The sequence below is a fragment of the Magnolia sinica genome, chromosome 8 (assembly GCF_029962835.1).
Source record: "Magnolia sinica isolate HGM2019 chromosome 8, MsV1, whole genome shotgun sequence".
Classification (NCBI taxonomy): domain Eukaryota; kingdom Viridiplantae; phylum Streptophyta; class Magnoliopsida; order Magnoliales; family Magnoliaceae; genus Magnolia; species Magnolia sinica.
In genome coordinates, this window is record NC_080580.1 from 76,143,170 (window position 1) to 76,146,045 (window position 2,876).

Sequence of the window (2,876 nt, forward strand, 5' to 3'; positions counted from 1 at the left end):
ACGTATATACAAAAATGAATTATATCTATAGCTAAAAGTAAAGAAAGAACCGTAGCAATAGGCTTAAATTAGACACAACTACAGTTTCCAGAAAAAGGGCTACGGTTAATAACCATAGCTACTGCCTATTTTTTTTAAAAATTAATTAAAGAAAATATGATAATGGCATCTCTTACCATTGTAGTACATGACTTGATAGATCAACTCATATAAGCTAATATAGATAAATGCTTCATAGCTAAATCATTTATTCATTCAATCAAATACAATCATTCATTTTAATCCATTGATAAAAGTACAATGCCTACATAATAGTTATATGTCTATTTAAAGTTCTCATTGATAGCAAGATCCAATGCCTTCTCGCAGCTAAATAGCTTCTCAACAATTGCAAGTGAAAACTCCATGGATGTGTGCCTCTACTGGTTATCAATTTTCCATCAACTAACACCCTATTCTCAACTTCACTTTGATCTGAAAGCTTACTGCACATGGTTGACCACCTCACGAACCGTGCATTGCTTTTATACTGCAAAACCAAACTTCATCAACATACAGCAAGTGTGCAACAGTTATGCTAAAATGCAAAATCCAAAATGTCAAAGACAATCCATATGTCAACAATATATACCTTCAGGTTGCTCAACATTTTCACAGTAGCAGGATTAAAATATAACTGCATAGAAGGAAATTTAGGTAATTAGATAGCATGCAAAAGAGAAAAAGAAATAGGTAGGAAGCAGGACTGGGAGCCAGAGTCTAATGCACAGTATACTTCGGTAGGTAGCAATGTTTTTCTTTCACCCTGACTAGGAATTAGAGAGCAGGTGGTTCTAAATTTACTTGATTGGGAACTAGAGAGCTAGGTTGGACATTCCTCAGATGGTAATTCCCCTGTAGGGACAACCGACAACTCACATTTCACAACCTGCAGTAGAAACTATAATTAACAAAGATAAAATTGGAGCAGTTAAAATAATTCTATAGTAAGATTCATGCATTCTCGTTTCTAAATGAGACTCTGTTCCTAGATATCCAACCATCCATTAGTGGTGGATGGGAATCATGTACACAACCAAGTTTCAACTTGGGTCACATGTACGATAGGTGGTTGCTCTCCACTCTCTAGGCTCCACAGAGGAGAGAGAGAGAGAGAGAGAGAGAGAGAGAGAGAGAGAGAGTGCGCTCATCTATGGCTCTTTGGTTGAGCTAGTAGAAACCGATCTGTCCAGGGTTCTATTCCTCATTGGTATAAAGAAAGGAAGAAAAGGGGGGAAAGAAGAAGAAGAAGAAGACATCGATCAATCTACATATTATAGGGTTCATTCGAGCTGCTGCCACGAGAAAACTAGAGGCAAGGCGAATGGTGGTATTATCCTGAAATTACTCATGTATTAATGAATTCTTCAATTATAAAGATATGTCATATCGAGATGAGGCATCTTTTGGCATTATCCTAATTTGAAGTACAACATCGATATGGCTGGACTATTACCAGGAGACCCTTCCCATCATGGGATGGTGGAAAGCAGGCCATACAATTTTTCTCATGATAAGCTGGATAAACTTGATCATTCTAGTTCTATTTGGTATTTATCCCGGAAGGAGATCGAAGAAAATTCCTCATCTAGAAAAGATGGCATTGATTTGAAGAGAAAGACATATTTTCATAAATCATGCTGCACTTTTCTGCAGGATTTGGGCATGAGGCCTAATTAAAGTACCTCAGGTAACAATAGCTAAGGCAATTATATTTTGTCATCATTTTTTCTTCCCCAACCTCACGTAAAGAATGATAGGAGGACGACTGCAACAGTGTGCATGTTTCTTGCTGGGAAGGTTGAAGAAACTCCTAGGCCACTGAAAGATGTCATTCTTGTCTCGTATGAAATGATCAATAAAAAGGACCCTGCTGTTGTCCAGAGAATCAAACAGAAGGAAGTATATGAATAACAAACGGAGCATATTTTACTTGGGGAGAGGGTTGTACTTCCTACTCTTGGCTTCGACCTCAATGTGCACCACCCATATAAGCCCCTTGTCAAAGTAATAAGAAATTCAAGGTTGCGCAGAATGCCCTTGCTCAAGTTGCATCGAATTTTGTCAATGATGGGCTGCAGGCATCACTCTGCCTACAATTTAAACCCCATCATATTGCGGCCGGTGCCATATTCCTTGCCGTTGAGTTTCTCAAAGTAAAGCTTCCATTGGATGGCGAGAAGGTCTGGTGGCAAGAATTTGATGTTACCCCATGACAGTTGGAAGAGGTAAGCAATCAAATGTTGGAACTATATGAACAAAACCATATGGTACCACCTTCCCATGGGAGTGCAAGTGAAGGGTCAAATCACCATCAAGGCACAATGATGAAGACTACAGCCGTTGTTGAGGACCCTATCTCAATAAACAGTTATTCTCTGGCTGTTGCAGGAGCAGCGACTAGAATGGTCATTTCATGCAACCTCCAAAAAATAAGATGATCTTGTGAAAGACCAGAAAACTAGAATAATGAGAACAAGAAATTACCCTGAATGAATTCAAACATTCAATTTCAACTGACGAATGATGGGAAGAACCCGCAACCATAGTGCAATCCCCTCTCCTCCCATTTTCTAGCAAGTGGAGAAATAAAAATAAAAAAGATAGAGAAGCCTGAATACTGATAAAATTGAAAGAAAATATTAATCATAGCCTTGTTCCAACTATCTGAGCCAACTTTACAAGTTCTTGTTTAAACAGGAATTCTCACAATTGCATGAGGAAGTTCAAAATCGGCAACCCGCCTGACATCGACCTCCTTTACCTTGCTGGGGACTGGCTATCGCAATTACTCAGGTGGATTTAAAAACTATAGGAGTTACAAAAACAAAAGGAGA

At 38.6% G+C, this 2,876-nt stretch overlaps 1 long non-coding RNA gene and 1 pseudogene across 1 annotated transcript; one reads left to right on the forward strand and one right to left on the reverse strand.

Annotated features, from left to right (window-relative positions):
- Nucleotides 1–231: 231 nt before the first annotated feature.
- LOC131254064 (uncharacterized) lies at nt 232–1,167 on the reverse strand. The gene is made up of 3 exons (XR_009175471.1): nt 844–1,167; nt 632–676; nt 232–529 (listed from the first exon to the last, which is right to left on the reverse strand). It is a non-coding gene; the product is annotated as an uncharacterized LOC131254064 (long non-coding RNA).
- Nucleotides 1,168–1,386: 219 nt separating this feature from the next.
- Nucleotides 1,387–2,480, forward strand: LOC131254319 (cyclin-T1-3-like; annotated as a pseudogene).
- Nucleotides 2,481–2,876: the final 396 nt, after the last annotated feature.